Source organism: Rhea pennata, chromosome Z, assembly GCF_028389875.1.
Source record: "Rhea pennata isolate bPtePen1 chromosome Z, bPtePen1.pri, whole genome shotgun sequence".
NCBI classification, from domain to species: domain Eukaryota; kingdom Metazoa; phylum Chordata; class Aves; order Rheiformes; family Rheidae; genus Rhea; species Rhea pennata.
In genome coordinates, this window is record NC_084702.1 from 18,245,634 (window position 1) to 18,264,083 (window position 18,450).

The following is an 18,450-nucleotide window of genomic DNA, read 5'->3' on the forward strand; positions in this document are numbered from 1 at the left end:
TATAAAAAAGAAAAGTATATTGCGATCATTTAAAATGGACATCACATCACTGTGCATACAGCACTGACAAAGTCTGCCTTGTTCCTTCATACACACTGTTTTCAGAAGGCTATTTCTCCACTTCAGTAAACAGTACTGGTGATATTGGCATCACATGTTCCACAGAACGGTACAGTCTCTGGCAGCTATGCAGGTTGACCCTCTAGAGTGAATCCCATTGTCTGAGCTGTTGGAGCACACGTAATTACTGCAAATGATGCAACTTCTACAGTAATTACAGTGTTAGAATGAATGGGAGCATGGCAGCATGTGACCTGAGAATCCTCTGGCAGTGCAAAGATAAGTTTGGTTGCGGCGCCCAGCCTTGTCTAAGCCTTTTTAAGATAGTTTCCAAGACTCCACTATGTAAGCAGCAACAGATCAGCTTTCAGACTCTTTCTTTCTTGCGTGTTTGTGGCTTAGTAGAGTTGTTCATGATTGTCATGTTGGAAGGGTAGAAGAGAGGACCTAGGACCCTGTGCATGTGGAAAAATTTTCCTCCTCCATACTTACAGAAAAAGAAATCCAGATCATGAAATTCAGAGCTGTAAGGTTGCTAAATTTTATTGTATTTCTAAAAAAATCACATCTTTGACTGCTTTCGCTTTCCCATGTCCAACATTTCATCTTTCCTAAGACCCTCAAGTCCAGTGCTGTTTACAACAGGTGACCAGAAAGCCCCAGAGCCATGAGTTCCCTTCTCTTTACTTCTTTTTATGGAGACTTCTTGGGACGTCCATGATGAACAAAGTTAAATCACACACTACCAAGAATATGCATGATTAAGCTTAAAGTCTAGTAATTACTCGTTTGTGTAGGTTAGCCTTAAGAAGGCTCATTACTTGTCACAGTCACACCTAAACACATAACATATACTTTTTCAAAATATTGGATATGTGCACTGCAAAAAATATCAGAAAACCCTCTCTCCCTCACAAAAAAACCTAAAAGAGTGGAGATTCACCTCATGTGTATAATCAATGTAACTGTCATAGCAAAATAATATCTTTTATTCCCTACCTACTTTCAGACCAACAGAACCTGCAGTGTAAGAAGAAAAAGTCTGTACAAATAGTTAGTGAATATATATATATATACACATGCAAACACAATATCATCTTAAAAGCAGTATGTGTACTTCTGGGGCAACGTAAACATAGATAGCAAAGAAATGGAACAGTTAAGTATTCCATCCTTTCTGTCCATATGTCACAAAATAATTCATAAAGTATAATAAATATTATACTGACATTAAACAAATATTGTCAGAGTCAGCTAATTATCCAGCCTTTTTAGACTGGTAGGGGCCAGCCTCCCTTTCTAAGGGTGGTGAATGTTTTAGTCATCAAAATACTTTGGTTTTCATGTTGGAATATGTTCCAAAAAAACAAAAAAAGTATGACGTAAATTTCTTGAGATGCTCCAGACTTATATGAAATCCATATTGCTCTCCCTAGAAAAAGGATAAGCAACAATAAACAACTACATGTGGAGATCTTATACTTTTTTCATTATTACTGTGACCTAAACAAGTCCTAACCATGGATCAGGCAGGACTCATCTGCACCTGGCAAAGTATAGAAGGAAAACAGACATGAAGATCTTAAAAGATCAAGTAAGACCTACATTTTCTTACACAAAGAGCTCCCATTCTACATGGATATTTCAGAAAGCTGGCTTCTTTTAATGTGCTTAGTTTTTTCTAATAGTTTTTCTATTTCAGGTGAAATCATGTGATTCATTCTATGTGTAAGAAATTATACTTTCCAGACTTTAGACAAATATGGTGATGTTGATTCTAGACATAACATTCTTCACTCTGTACTCGTATCAGTCACTTTCAGAGGTCTACAGTAGTCAAGAAAAGAATGGACTTTCAATTTTTAATGATGACAGCATTTGTATTAAAAGCAACAATTAAAAACGACCCCTAAAACAACCCCAGACCGTCTTCTAAAACATATTGTGATTTCCAGAATATACTGCAGACATACAAAGAAAATTTTAGAAAATGTTCATATCTATGAATAAGACTATAGAAAAGAAATAAATTTCTCTTTAACCTTACTTGTAAAATGCAGAGAAATAAAGCCACGGTGTTTGATATCTAATAAATAACACTCCATTAAAAAAATTCTAGTAATTTTCCGGCTTCCAGGTAATTTTCATTTGACAACATGGCTACTATCATTCTTAGACTATCATTCTTAGAGACCAAAGAACAAAGAGAGAGAAATATAAGAACCTTAACGGTGACAAAGTGTCAGGATGCTACATAAAAGCAGGCTTTGCTGAGTAAATTCTCAGCTTCTTGTAGACTATGTGCATAGCAGTATTTAAATCTCTTTTTCTTCACCTAGGTAACCAAGACAGACTTGGTATCTGAGCATGGACAAAAGAGTATCAGCAATATCAGCATATAGAACTACAAAGATCTATATTCCTTGCAAGCTCTTTGGACATGGACATGGAGTTAGGTACTTTTGATTATTATTTGTAGAATTAAGAGATATATTACTCTTTTTCAGAAAGCGGGACAGAAAAGAGAACAGGACAGAAAGACTATATTTTGATATGTACACACGCGCACGCACGCATGCATGCACGCACACACGTATGCACAGAGTCCAGATATCCTAGACAGTTGTGATGTACTACTCATAGTCAGTATCTGAAAACATGTAAAATGTAGACATTTGAATAGAGCCAGAAAGATTTTCACCATGCGTAGTAACACAATAGAGTACATATCTGACAGGGAGATAAAGAACCATAAGTCACATAAGATACACTCATGTTAGCTATGAAAGTCATTTTCTCATGTAATCCTGATCAGAAGCATATAGACAAAGAAAACAAAAACTTCTGGAAAAAAACACTTCATTGCATAGTCTGTGGGAGGGGAGGAAAGAAACAAAATCACAACTTGACAACATCTGCTTCAACCCTACAAATAAAATTAATTTAAATTAAGTACATAAATAACTTGCTATGCACATATCAACAGAATCAATAAGCAACAAACTCCTAATCACAACTGTCATTAAGATTTGCAGTGAAAGATAAGAAAAAGAGATAATTGCAATCAGAAAACATGCTGAGTGGAAATAAATTACAGTGGATTTTAAACAACATTAAAGAATGGGAATGTAACTGTGCAAACAATGTTCAACAAAAGTCAACTACATCATTTAAAATGCCACAAAAACAAAGCCAAACTGCATCTTCATCTCCTTGTCCACCACCACTGCTTTTGCAAAGTGTCAAATTCAAATTCAAATTCCTTTTTCAAGTTGAATGGTATTGTTGACTTTGCTTATAAACAGATACAAATGTAGACCTAGACCTGCCATCAAACTCAGACAGAGTTGAGTTTGAGTTTCTGGAAGCAAAAAAAAACCAAAAAACAAAAAACAAAAAACTACCATACCATAACTTCTAGTTCCTTCATGGTTGACGTAGTTTCTTTCAACTTTCACATCTCTTTTTCTTCCACACAACCTCTCAATTCCCTCTTTTGCTTTATTTTTGCCCTTAAAAGATCTTTCTGTACCTCCTCATAACATCACTGTTTGATACCTTTTGTCTTCTTTCCACCAAACGCACCCAAACTCCCCCTTTTCCTTACTCCCCCTTTTCCTTACTTCCCTTTTTCTATCCCTTCTTCTCAGACTATGATAGCCTGTAGCTGAAAAGGTTGCCATATGTCCCTCCTACCTTTCCCCACAGCTCTCCCTTTTAATCTTCCACCTCTGTGGTGGACAAAAGGCATTGTTAAGTGATATTCTGTAGCAGAAAACCATGTATTAAAAAAGGAAAATAGGACTCCCAAATTCCAGAAAATACAAAACTATTACTTAGAAATCAATATATACCAATTTTTAGATAAAAGGATATGCAAAGTATCTAAGGCCTTTTTCAAACTGATTTCCAGCTGTGGTTTGTTTTCCTTTTGTTCTCTATTCTTACTGCAAACTTTTTTCAAGGAATCACTCTCATTGTTCTTTTCTTCCTTTCAGTCTCTCCTCTCACTTTCTTCACTCTTTCTACAGACCCCCTTATTCATCTCCTTCTTGCACCAGATAATGATGAACTAACTCTTATATTATGCCTCATTTTCCCTGTCCCACCAAATTAGAATACGTCTTTACTTTACTTTATCTCAGAAATTAAGAAGTTGTCATTATTTCTATTTAATTGACTTTTCCTCAATTATCATTCCTTTCTTTCTCTTGAATTCATTATGTTTCTCAGCCTTAGTGTTTCCCTAGGGTAGCAGTTGAGGATAAATGAGCAAAGGCAGTGAAGGAGAGGACCCTTTGCCAGTAGTTAGCCACTGGGCTCACAACAGGGAAACTGCATCCACTCCCTGCCAAGACGAAATTCGCATCTACTCAGTTTCCTGCTCCTGTGTGAAAACAACACAGGAAGACTGTACTAAGGATCTGGCTAGTTCTGGATTGACTATATCCCAATGTCAGGATGATATTTCACTTTTTTTGACAGTTCCCTGTCCAACCAATACCTTTCCTCAAATTATAGGGCTCATGGTAACAGTAAAATTTGGCCTCAGCAAACAGCTCTGCTCTCCAGAAATTACCTAAAATGTCCCTTGCATGTTCTCTATGCCTCTTAAATTCCCAAAGCAGTCCGGGAATTATGATTGTGAGAAAAAATCAGGTCTGATTCCCCTAACGGTTTATGCTTGAGGAGACAGTGACTTGTGACATAAACAGTTAGGGTGAAATTCTGCCCTTGATCACTTATCACCCAAGGGCTGTAATGACTTTAGTAGGAGACATGCCTCAGCATCCTAGGGTACAATTTGCTTCCTACTGTTTTGTGTTTACTGACACTGAAGATTACTCTAGGGAAGATACAGTATGTGCAGCAGGAAAACTAATTATATCTGAAAAAGGTGTTGATGGATCAAGAATAAATAAGGAAATAATTGTGTACATATTTAAGTAAAGAGTTTAAACTAATGTAAGTATATATATGCCTAGTTCAATAGTGCCAAAACCATAGCACGTTTGCTAGAATCAACCCATATGTTGCTGTCCTGAACATGGTATCTTCTAGGAACTTAAATGCTTCCAGCAGCTTGCAACTAATTTCTAGCTCCTCAACATCAAATTTCAGATTAGGAAACTGTGACAACTGTGACAAACTGTGACTTTGAGTCAACAAGTGAGAGACAGAGCTACTGAAAAAGAAAGAGAGAAGCACTTCTCCCAGGTTGAAACTCTCAACAGTCTTGACATGAGGGTATACCCTTAAATACGACTTGATGCAAACCAATATTTTTCTCAGTATGACATCACTGGCATAAAAAATTGCAAGCATATCTTGAAGTACCTTTTTTTTTTTTCCTTGAAAAATCCTATATGTAAATTGGTCTCATATTTTTCATCTATAAATCAATAAAAAAATTTACTAATCTGTGACAAAATAAAATATAAACTTCTGTATTTGTAAATGGCAACTTCTCTTAGAGCATACATAGATGAAAATCTATTATTGTATATATTTATCAGCTATTGCTGGACTGTCTGTCAACTAAAAGGTTCAATAAAACCTTTCATTATAGGAAAATTCAAAAAAGCTAATAATCCATCATAAACAAACAGACAAACAACCCCCCCCGCCCCCCCCCGCACAAAGTGTAAAGAGCTATTTTCTCAGTTCAGTGAGGGTAAAGTGTGTTCCAAAGTTCCTGCTCTTTTCTGAGTCATCACCACTATATGTAAATGACTCTCAGGTGACCTCCCTATGGGAAAGAGCAAGAATAACAAAATGCAAAATATGAATGTTAACATTATTTACAACATTACATCATTTGAGACAAATATAGGCTCTTACTCAGTTTACTTAACTAGAATAGATGTGAAATTCCTGAAATTTTGTATTTACCAAAAAAGTCAAGAAATTTAATGATGTATTGGTAAACTTCTGCTTCTATGATTTGACTTTGAACAGTTTTCCACATAGTGTGCAAGCTTTGCTGACTAGCTTAAGAAACACATATATGGCAATGTATTTTTTTTTAGAGGGGAGTAACTTAGCTAAGTTTCAACATGAGAAAATAATGATTCACAGCTTTTACTCATTAGAGCTAGTAACTCGCTGGATCTATTCCCCCCAAAGAATCTGCTTGCAGCACCTGTCATAAGACACTTATATTCCACAAATGAAGTATAGGGTTAGGGCCTTTTTCTGCAGAATTCTCAAAGTATATTCCAGAGAAGAGCAGCTGTAGCAACAGCATCAGAGCAGAGAATTTGTTGCATGGAATTGCAAAGTCATAGACTAAGGAAGGAAAGTGAGGGCAAATACAAAATAGGCAACCATGATGGTTCAAAACTATTGTAAGGTAATATATGAAATACTGCACTTCAAATTGGAAAAATTGGCTTACTTAAGAAACTCCCTTTAGAAACCAATAATCTTTTATTGCTAATACTTCCTGTTCAATGCACTGCCATAAATAATAATTCTTCAAATATATATAGACTGTTATTAGTGTCAGGGAAAAATACTCTCAGATAATTGTGTCACTGCAACACAATGACACACCTGGCTGCTACACAGTCTGTTTACTTCTGGTCTGGGACTTCAGTGGTGTTATAAATATCCTTCCGCTGATAGTCACTGGTAATAAGAAGTTAGGCCTCTGAGGAAATAAATGTATTATAAATATAAATATTTTATTTTATTTTTCCTATGCCATGAACCATCTTCACAAATACATGAGCTTAGTACATGTACAGTTGTTGACCTAATGTTGACATATTATACAGGTTTCATCAATATGCCTTCCATAAGAACCAGCATCTCTCAGGACTGGAAGAACTGACACAGGCCACCAAAGCTTAACCCTTTTAGGTAACATTTCCAAACAGGTGATCCCATTTCATGCTTAAAATGGCTCTGTCAGAAAGTTAAAAAAAAGGATGAGGCCAAGTTATAGCTTTCAGCCAGACCATAGCTATGTAACTATAAAGTTGTGTTGTCTGTTAGATAAGAGCAAGGAATTCTACCCATAACAACTGAAGCATCGCCTACTGAATTACAAAATATTATATCAATATATTATGGAGGAATAGCTGTATACTTTGTTTTTGATTCAGAATGAAATTACATCTTACTCCCAACACTTGCACTTTGAAATATACATATGTGTGCTGAAGAACATGCAGGATGCAGAAGCATTTCTAAAATGATCGCTTTTATTGAAGTTCTGAAATGCCTCATAGAAAAATATGGAAGCACTTTGAAAAAAAATTTGAAAGATTGAAAGATGCAAATCATCCATCATAGGGATGAAAGAACATTAATAAGACTAAGCCAGAAATATCAGAAAATACTGCGGAACCACAACAATAAAGATAAAAAGAACCCCCAAATATTTATTTACGTGAAGAAAAGGAAAAGAGGCAAGTTCAGTGTTTGCAGGTGATAGCATAAATACTGCTTACTAAGTTGCCAGGCAACCACTGCCAAGCTCAGAGTTGCACAATCAAATAATAGTAAATTCAGTAGAGAAAAGTATACTGAAGGAAAATTGAAACCATGGATTCAGTGATGGTTTACAGAAAAACGAGAAAGAAGGAAGGCTAACTGAAAATGAGCCTTCATTATTGGTGAAAATCTTCAATCAGGTCCATTGTTCTCTCCAGCAAGCTAACTCTGACTATTAAATAGTATATATTTATTTTTATAAAATCACTAAAGCATCCTGAAATTGGCAAAACCAACCTAGTATACAGAACAAAACTATTTGGATTTTCAAAGGGACTGGAGAGAATTGCTAATTTACACAAAGACACTTTTATCATCAGGATCCCTGGATGCCTCGTAAACTTTAAGCAAATTTAAAGGTAAGTAATACAGTACATTGGATGGGGAGCGGCATGTATAAATCTTTATCTCAGTTTTGCCTTCTACAGAAAGAAGAGGATGTACCCTCAGGCTGGATTCTTTTAAACATGTTTAAAAATTGTTTCATTGTTAAACAAGCAGATGGTGGACCTGGGACAATATATATGTTTTATTCAGGAAACTGTACATTAATAAAGATTAAGCTGCTTAGTACTTGGCAGCAACTTAGAGAAAATTATTAGCCAGAACAGAGTTTTGCAATTTTTCCATAATTCAGTAGACTGTAGCCACTCTTTGAAATTAACTACTAGAGGAGTTCCAAAACTTAAGGTTGGTTGGGGTTCTGCTTTAAAGAAGAAACTTTTGTTGAAGTAAATGCGAAATTCAAAGCAGTGCATGTTTCTTAATGAAAATTATTTGAAGGAAATAAAAAAGTCAAACTAAAGCAGAAATCAAAACAAATAAGAATGAATTAGTACTTACCTATATATATGTCCACATATATACATATATAGGGACACATATATACATATATAAACACACACACACACACATACATACATACAGAGGCATATATATGAGTGCATATATATAAAATTAGGTTACAGCTCCACAGCTTACATTAAAATACAAATCTCTATAATTACTCATCTAGATAATTATTTAGCTAAATATAAAAATAGACAAAGGAAAATTTTCGTGCTCAAGAATTTGATTGTTCAAATCACTTCTCTAAAGTTTTGAAATGTTTATTGAGGAAAAATAAGCTCAGACTTTAGTCAAGACTCTACTTGACTAAAAATACAAGTGAGCAGATTGTAAAGACAATATGTTTCAAAGCACAGTGAATTTTAGAATCAAAACTGGAATTTTGAAAAGTTGATAGAACACTGTGTTGTAGTGCAGCAATAATGTTAGAATATATGATAACCCTGTAAGAAATGTTATACAACTTTTTTTGTAAGCCTATCAAGTAATTTCTATATATTCCCCTTAGATTTATGTTTTTCAAATCTGTTGACATAGCCCAGGACATACGAAATGATAAATTACTATGGATCTGACTGTATTTTTCTTATATTGCTTCTTTTAAAAATGGAAATCTAATGATCATTTCTCTGTACTGTGAAATCTTACAGCATGAAATTACAATTCATTTTTTGCTGAAAGCATTGGATATGCATTCATATTAAACACAACAGTATAATTTGACGGATCTTACTCAGTTGCTTATTCAGTCTGTGATAATGTAAATTATAAATCATGTTGCTTTAGAATCTTGCACCAAATTATATTGCATATATGTCCATAAAAAGAGACAGATGTTTTTAGGATCTGTTTAAGTCATGAACATCCTTTTAGTACTGTAAGTTCTGAGACAAATAGCCTAGTTTTCAGTGCATCCAAACATCTACAGGACCTTCCATTTCATTTAGATTGTGTGAGCTATTGTTGGATGCCAATTTCAAACTGATTGCTCTTTTTAAATGTACATAAACCTTTGGATTTATAGAAGGTCAGAATCATTGAGGGGAAAAATACTAAGTCACTAGGGAAATTAGTTTGATACTATTATTCCCTGATGCTCCAACTGTTTGCTTCATTGCTAGCGTATGAACAGGGAAAGTAAAATGCAGAAACCTACTCCTAAATGCTGACGTGAACATCATTCAGTACTAGAAAAAGACAAAAGTGGAAGGATGAGATGAAAGAATGAAGTAGCAAGTTCTGCATGAGAGAAGTAGATTTAGAGAAGATGCAGGTTTGAAAGTAGCTTATTGACAAGACTTTAGTCATGACTTGGATGAATATTTTCCAGTGCTAGTGATGGTGTCTCCAGTACTTCTGGATGCAGTAAAGCTCTTCTGCCAAGTAATGTTCTTTTGTGTAATATTAAATATTTTTACAGTAGGCCAGCCATGCAAATTAGAAATACTAGGAAAAGGTTTATTTTGTATGTATTTAAACTTTATTTAGAGTTATTATGAAAACATATGAGAAGATGCAACCTTCTAAGTTGTTGCTCAGAATCTCAGGTTTAATATTTTTCCCTAATTTATTGCAGGATTACTAAGAAATAAACAAACAAATCCCACAGAGCTCTGATACTAAATGAAAGTAAAAGACTTGAGTTATTCAGGCTTTTTTAGTGTTCTTGTTTTAATTAGAAATGACTCTGAGTCCTGAGGTATTCCCTGGATCTCTATCAACTCAGGTAAGTAACAACTAAATATTTTTACTGCTAATTTATAGGAGGTGGACTGGTAATTCTTCAAGCGCTGATGTATTCAATATTGTCTCTGCATCATGACTGTCAATCTCAACAGAAATACAAAAGAGAACATATATAGAAGAAAGACTAAACACACTTGAAGAAAGAAAAAAGAGATATTAACAGCATTTTTTTTTTTTTTTTTTTTTTTTTGCATTGCATTGTATTGCATTGCATTGCATTGCAACTGCTCTAGTTATAAATGTAGGATGTTAGGCTTCAAAGATAGAACTATAGGTCCAGAAGGTATGTCAAGTAGTGGTGTAGTCCGTGAGTCCAATAAATCCAATGATCTCTTTCTGGTAAAGATCTCCTAAAGGCCAGAAATAGTAAAAATTCCACAGTGTTTATACTGATATTTCAGTTCAGTTCCTTGGAAGAATTATGGTCCTCATGGAAGGTGTTTCCAAGCACACAAAGGAGAAGTTGTTGACTGGGAAAAGCTAACTTGGATTTACCAATTTTGCAAGAGATTTATCACAACTAGCTCAGTGGATGAGGGGAGACCAGTGCACCAACTAATTTGATTTTAGAAAGGTGTTTGACCTGGTTTCCTGTAGTACTCTTGCTGACAAGCTGGCTATATCCTGGAGAGATGGAACACAAGATAGGTTGAGAACTGGAAAATAGTTGAGCTCAAAGAAGCCTGGTTCATATCTTAAAGTTGATCTGACTGTTCGTCACAGACAGATTTCCTCAGGAGTCTGGTATTGTGTTCAATACTTACTGTTTAATCTCTTTACAGTTCGGATAATGGGATTTAATGCACCTTTTCCAAGTTAATGTATGATACCAAAAATCAGACATCGTGCAGAGACTTCAACAAGTGAGAGAAATGTGTGATGTTTAACAAAGATAAAAGTGATGTTCTGCACCTGAGACGAGCCCCAAGCCCAGCCCCAAACTGAAGCACAGGCTGAAATTTGGTCATCCAAGGAGCAACTCTGCTGGGCAACAAACTGAGTGAGAGTCTGCAGTGCACCTTGAACTGTGAAGACAACCTGTTTCCTGGGCCACATCAGCAAGATCTTAGCCAGAAGATCAAGAGATATGACTATGCCACTCAACTCAGCACTTCACAGAATCACAGAATGGTTCAGCCCTGCTGGCATCTCTGGTGTTCATCTAGTCCAACATCCCTGCTCAAAGAGGGGCAGTACAGCAGGTTTCTCAAGGTCCTGTCTTGTGAGGATGGGGTCTGAATACTTCACAGCTTCTCCAAACAACTTGATCCAGTGTTTTACCATCCTCACAGTAGAAATTTTATTTCTTATATTTAACCTTAATTTCATGTTTTTGTTTGTGCACATTGTCCCTTGTCCTATCATTGGTCACCACAAAGAAAGTCTGGCTCCATCTTCTTTACCCTCTTCTCCTCACCCCAGGTATTTATTCACATGGATAACGTCCCTTTGAGATGTCTTTTCTTAAAGCTAAACAACTCCAGCTCTCTCAACCCTTCCTCATATAACATATACTCCAATTCCTTAATGACTTGCTAGGCCTGAGCAAGAACATTGTGTCCAAATCCGGTCCTACAGTTCAAGAGAGATATTGAAAGATTGAGACAGTCCAGTGGAGGGTCACAAGTGTGCACAAAGGGTTTGGAGAACTTAGCAGATGAAAACTTGAGTTGGTTCAGCCTGGAGTAAATGAGATGTGTATGGAGAAATCCAGCCACAGTCTTCCAGTATCTTGGTTGTAGTTACAGAGAAGATATAGGTACTCTTTGCAAAATAACACATGGTGGAATGACCAGGGGTAACAGACATAATAAATAAAGAGTCTTCATTGGGAGAGCAATCAAACATTGGAAGAGGTTGCACAGAGAAGCAGTGGAATCTTCCTTACTGGAAATATTTAAGAAGCAGTTTGACAGGGCACAGGATAACCTAAGGCCCTGCTTTCAACGAGCGATAAGAACAAATGCTCTCCAGCTGCCTCTTCCAATCTAGACTTTTCTGCGACTCTGTGGTATTCTCAGGAAGCTTTTCCTCTGGATTAATAGAACGACAATTATGAAGTATAAGGAGCTGGGTTTTCCACCTACGCCCACAGAGAACAATTTTCTTCTTTGCAGCTGCCCTGATTGACATGAAATGGCTTTCCTTACCTGCTCTGGATTTGGGAGGGCTAACTGTTTTTATGGTTACAAAACATTTCCCATTTTAAAACATATAAGCAGTTGCTTACGATTTGGCAACAAAATTAAGAATTTGGCCCATACTTTTTTTAACTCTATGTATTTTTCTCAGGAGGTGTTTTGGGGGAATAATTCTAGTCAACATAGTTCAATGTTTTTAGCAAATAGAAAAAGTGAATTAAACATCTTTGACTGTATGCATCTGAAACCTATTTTCACCTCAAATGAACAAAACCTGATTTTTTTCCAATACGTATTTATATAAAGCATATATTCATATTCCTTGTGGTCTATTAATGAATCAGTTTGAAAATTCTAAAGACACATTTCCTTCCATCACAACTCCAAATATTATAACTTCCAAGTGCTACTAAGAAAAAGACACAAAAAGATGGTGCAAATATACGTTATATATATTTATGCACATATAGATTAGTCCTTTCAATTTACAGACAGATTTGCACTTATGAAAATTTACCTTTCTGCTGAGACCTGGTAACACCAATGAAGTGCTAATTTTTGCCAAAATTCATATAACTGCAAGAATTTCTCAGATAGAAATGAGGCTCCAAATTGGGAAGAGATCTGAAGGAGAATTATATGTATTTTCATTTATAGAGAACCATGAAATGGGATTGTCATTTCTAAAGCTATCATTTATTAGAATATAAACTGCTTAAATTAAATCAAGATTTTTTTTAAAAAAAAGTTTAGATACAAATTCAGATTTTCTGGAGGATGTAGGCTAAAACAAAAGACTTGGGTGCAAAATAATACCCTAGAAATACCCTTCCTAAGCCTATCTTTCCTTCAGCTGCTCTTTCCAGATCATCACAGTGACTTCCTGGATGGAGCAAATTTTAGAAAGTCCTTTTTGTGTTTTTGACAAACCATTTATTATCAGCTCAACAGCTGACAGCTTAACAACAAAGGGAAGTGCAGGGTCCTGCCCCTGGAGAGAAATAATCCCATGCACTGGTGGAAGTTGGAGGCTAACCTACTGGAAAGCAGCTCTGCAGAGATGGTGTTCTGGGAGTCCTGATGGTCACTAAAGAGACCCTGAGACAGCAGTGGGTCCTCGTGGCAAAGAAGACCTCCAGCCTTCTGGGCTGCATTAGGCAGAGGGTTGCCAGAAGGCTGAAGGAGGTGATTCTTCCCTCTACTCAGCTCTGGCAGGGCCACTGCTGGTGTGCTGGATCCAGTGCTAGGCTCCTCAGTAGGAGGGAGATGTAGGCATACTGGAGCAGGTCCAGGAGAGGGCCATTAACATGATGAGAGGATTGGAGCATCTCTTAGATGAGGAAAGGCTGAGGCACCTCTCAGGCCTATTCAGCCTGGAGAAAAGAAGGCTGAGGAGGGGAGGATATTATCAACCTGTGTAAGTATCTGAAGGGAGGATGTCAAGAGGGTGGGGCCAGACTCTTCTCAGTGGTGCCCAGTGATAGAATGAGAGGCAATGGGCACAAACTGAAACACAGAAAGGTTCTTCCGAACGTGAGGAAAATCTTCACTGTGAGTGTGGCAGAGCACTGACACAGGTTGCCCTGAGAGGTTGTGGCATCTCCTTCCTCGGAAATATTCAAAAGTTGTCTGAACAGGTTTCTGGGCAACCTGCTCCAGCTGATCCTGTCTAAGCAGGAAGACTGAATGATCTCCAGAGGTGCCTGCTGGCAACAGTGACTCTGGGTTTATTCTTCTAAGAGGCTGCACATATACTGGAATACAACTACTAGAACAAGGCAAATCCACAGGCTTTCTCTATGATGCCCATTTCAGTGTCTTTCATTAAACCATATAATGCATGCACAGAAAACTGCAGGCAAATAAGAAAAGAAACATTTCTTATATTTACTAGGAATAGATGGATAACTCAGAACTTCTGCAATACAGATATATTTAATATTTTATGTGTTATTCATATCAAAACAAAACTATTTTAACTGTAATTTCATTTTTGGAATATTTGAGAAATTGATTGTACAGAGATGTTAAGCATAAAGAAAAGGAATTTAAAATGTAAAGGAAATTATCCACCACTAATAAAAACAAGCAATTATTCTTGTTTGTCTGTTTTCCTTTCCACCAGCTCCAAGCAAGTAAATGCATTTCAATTATAGCCTCTGGATTCCTTTATAGTCTCCTTTTCAATTAGCAAGAATGCAAACCAACAAGGATTCAAATTGCTTCTGTTCTACTGCAGATGTATATTTCCTGTTACTCTCTTCCCACAGTGTTTTATTCTGTTTTTAGATGTATTACAGCATTGCAGCATTAGCTTTTCCCCCTTTGATCTAATAACTGCTTAAAGTGTTCTGAGCGACTGACAGCATGTGCAATGACCTTCAGATAGAAAAGATATATTTTTAAAAAAAGATTTATTTCAGCGCTATTTGCTACACCTGATTCAATTTCCTTCGGTTCATATATACTTGCAAATGCTTTGCAGTATTAATGACATTATCTGTCTTAGTGCATTCATTGACAATATGAGCTCTTGTGTGCTGTGTGTGTCTGCTTTGAGAGTGTCTGGGTAGGATGAATAAAATTTATTTAGTGAAAAGTGAAGAAGGTCAACAGCCTAAATTAAATCATACACATGCAGCAGCATCCAATATTTTCAAATTCTCAGTTACTTTATAATTAGTTAAAACCGTAAGAATAAAAATTTCAATGCAATTTTTAAATTTATATTCCAAATGTGCAGCTCTTTTCAATGCTCAGTTCAGAACCCAGTGTTCTAGCCGGAAGTAAAAAGTTGAAACATTCTTTTTATAAACAACAAAATATAATCCTAAGCTTCAATTTTACTTACCTAACAAACAGAAATTTTAATTAGAAGGGATTTTTACAGGTCTGCAGTCCCTGGTTAAAGGTTAAAGGATGGCAAGTTAATATATAAAAACATTTCTTCATAGATTCAGTGCAGCTACTTAATTATATTGATAATCTGACTAAAAAAATAAGAAATCAAAGAAATATGAAATCAAAGCTTTTCAGTTTAAAAAATGAAAATTTATATATCTGAAAAAAATAATAGGGCAATGTATTCATTAGTTAGAAAAGCTCAATTTTGTGATGAAATTTACTATACAATAATATAACTTCATCAAAGAATATTGAAATTTGAAAAATATGTATAAATTGTCTTTGTACTGACAAGGAAAGAAGATTCAAATCAAAAAATATGTTTATATACTTATTTAAAGTGAAAACCATATTTACCCAAGATGTAATGCATAGGACTGTGTCTAACTATAGAAGAATAAATCAAACCTATTAAATTAACCCATTTATTAAAACCAGCAAGTGTTAGGTTCTCACAAAAATAGAAGTCCATACCATCTGAAAGGCTCTGTAATCCATGTTTTTTTTTTTCCATTAGTTCTATCTAGCAGTCAAATTACCCTAAGGTAAATGCTTGAGGGGAGTGCTCTCTACGTCAGCAAAAATACATCAGGGATCTCTTTTTTCTTGAAAAACAGTCACTAATATCAAAGACTTCGTCAAGAAATGAGAATTCAGCAGTAAAGGTATGGCACAAGTCCTCGGCGTGGCTATAAGCATCATGGCTGTTAAATATATATTTAATAGTAATCATACACACCATCCATGATAAGTTCATTGATGTTTTGTGTCTTTTTATCCTAGATTTGCTGTATTAGCTGGTTGGTCAGCTAATGTTAGATTGTAGCAGCAAAGCTTAGGAATTATGTCGGATAGTTTAAACTGACTTTTTAATCACTTAGATCTTATTTTAATGGATGTTTTTGCTTGATTTTAAAAATATTTTATGTAAAGCAGAAAATGGAAGAAAAACCTCTATCTCCTACGCTTTTATATTCCAAATATATAGATATCTGAAACCTATGAGAAAAGAAAGAACACTTCATTTTACAGAAAAAGTCCAGCAAGCGAGGAAAATGACTGGGGAGAGGAAACCCACGCCTGACATCAAATTGCTGTGCTGCTGTGAAATTACCGTCTTCCACACGCCTCGGTTTTGACTGAGACGAAACGTAGGAAATGACAGGGTGTCTTCCCTCTCTCACAGCCGGCGGAGAATACGACAGACTTTTTTGTCTCAAAAAGAATTAAGGGAGGGTCTTGAGAAGATTAGATGGAAATTATAGCAAGTGGGTGATATTTAGATTGGTATGGCAGGTCCACGAAGGCTCTCGTGATGAGAAACAACAGACGCACAACAATAATCCCATCCGTTTTCCGTAAGAACAGGACAGACTGGAACGATACGGAACGTGACTTCAGGTATTAAAACAATTGTGCTAACTCTAACGCAGGAAAGCTGCGATTTAAATGCACACGCCCGCTTTGCATCGAAAACTTGAACATAAGATATGAACACCCTTCAAATCTCGTGCCTCCTGCGCGTGCGAAGCCCCCAGCGATGACTCATCCCACGAAGCATCTCCCTGCCAAGAGGGACGATAAGCAAACACGCGAGGAACCATTTGCGAACGAGAAACGCTGCCGCCGTCTCCAAACCCTGCACACTCCTCGAGCCGAGCTGGGGCGAGCCCTTTTGCCGTCAAGGGGGAGCCGAGCCAGCCGCGCCGCGAGGCCGCCGGGCGCAGCCACGCACCGGCGCCCCTTCGCCTCGAACGGCTCGTCGCGCACGCCCCCCGCGGACCCGGCAGTCTGCTTTTCAGCTAAAACGTCCTTGCTGCAAAGAAGAAACAAAACCGTCTGCTGTGCGCCCCCGCCTTTCTGGGTAGCGGTCAAAGCAGGACGGAGCTGAAAGGGTAGGGAAGAGACTGGAATATTTTTCAGGCTGGTAAATGTCAGACAGGAATTGAACAGTGTCTGCTTACACCTCTTAGGAGCTGCTTGCAGGAGAATAAGGGAAGGTTTGCTATCAAAATGAGAATTCTCCTGGGCAGCAAGACATGCAGTGAAGAACGTACTTGTTTGGGGAAATTTTCCATTTTTCTGTGTTAATACTCATATCTACCACTATTAACAGAAGAACTGGAAAGGTTTAGGATGAATCCCAGTGCATTCAGTCCTTTTGGCAGCAAGAGTAATACTCTCAGTAGGTTTTCTAAAGCCATACTGGCAAGCAATCAGTCTCTGCTTTTAAGTATTTTCTTTCACTGCTGTCTCAACACACTAACCTACAGCATTAGGTTTTTAGATTGTTATTTGCAAAAGAATAGTGTACGCCACAGCAGAGGATAAAAAGCTGATTTGGCTATTTTAGAGAGCATTTACAGTAATATCCACATAAAGCTGTTAAAAATTTCGGAAGTAACATTTCCCGTTAGGCAGGCAGCAAGTTCTCTGGCAATTTGTCTCATGGACAACTATTAAGTACAAAGAGTGATTTCTTTTTCTTCTTTTTTCACTGTAGCTTCTACTTCCCTTGGTTCCCTTGAACATGTTTTTCTTCAAGAAGCTGTTTCAGTGGATTGACTACATAACAAAATACTGTCCTCTGTTTAGTCACGTGAGCCAGCCTGCCATTACTTGATCAGTCAAAACCTGAACCAGTGCAAATCGGCCTATATTCTAGCAAAACTACGTAGAAAAATATAAATTTAGACTTAGCACAGGCTGGGATAGGAAGGCCATTATTAATTTAGGTTACTGAAAGGCAGACAGAAATGCAATTATTTTAAAGTTTATGGTTATACATTGTTGTGTAATATTAGCACTTCCTAAAGAAGAAAATAACTCGCAGAGTGTTTATAATTTACAGGCAAATAAAAAGCAAATAGTTAAAGATGCATATTTGTGTTTAACAGCTAAGTTTGCTCTCTAGTGCAAAATAACTCAAGCTCCTAGAAAAACTGAATAGCTATAATAACATATTAAATAACTACTATTGTATATTTTTCCCTCTGAAAATATTTTCTAACCTATATTTAACTGTTATATTATAATACAGAAACAAAATTGCTGTAGTTAGTAATATATGAAATATTTAGAAATCTACATCAAATAATTTTTGTTAATTTGCTTCCCTTAACTACTTTTGGGGTAAGTAAATTCACCATTCTGGGCAGAAAAATACAAAAAAGTTTGCTTAGTAAATTAATTTGCTCCAACTTTTTAGACACAGGTTGTATACAGTTGAGTAGAGACTGACACTTCTTAG